A 327-nucleotide genomic window follows, 5' to 3' on the forward strand; every position below is an offset into this window, starting at 1 on the left:
TGGGGAGCCAAGGCTCGATGCCGCAGCCCCGTGCCCTGCTGCGCCGGGGCCAGGAGAAACCACGGCCGGGCTGGTGTGTGGGGCGAGGGCAGAGCTCAGTGCTGGCAGCTGCCCAGCGTGCACCTTGATTTCGGGGATGCACCCGAGGGATTTCACCAGCAGTGTGGGTGCCTGCGGTGTCCCCACTGGGGTGATGAGCCCGAACAACTGCCACAGCGGCACTTTCCGCACGGTGCTCTGCTCTAGCCATGGCCTCGTATCAGCAAGGGCTGTCCCTGCCCCGGGACGCCAACCCGGCCACCATGTCCTCCTCCCCTCTGCTGCCAC

The sequence above is a fragment of the Cariama cristata genome, unplaced genomic scaffold (assembly GCF_000690535.1).
Source record: "Cariama cristata isolate BGI_N322 unplaced genomic scaffold, ASM69053v1 scaffold34385, whole genome shotgun sequence".
NCBI classification, from domain to species: domain Eukaryota; kingdom Metazoa; phylum Chordata; class Aves; order Cariamiformes; family Cariamidae; genus Cariama; species Cariama cristata.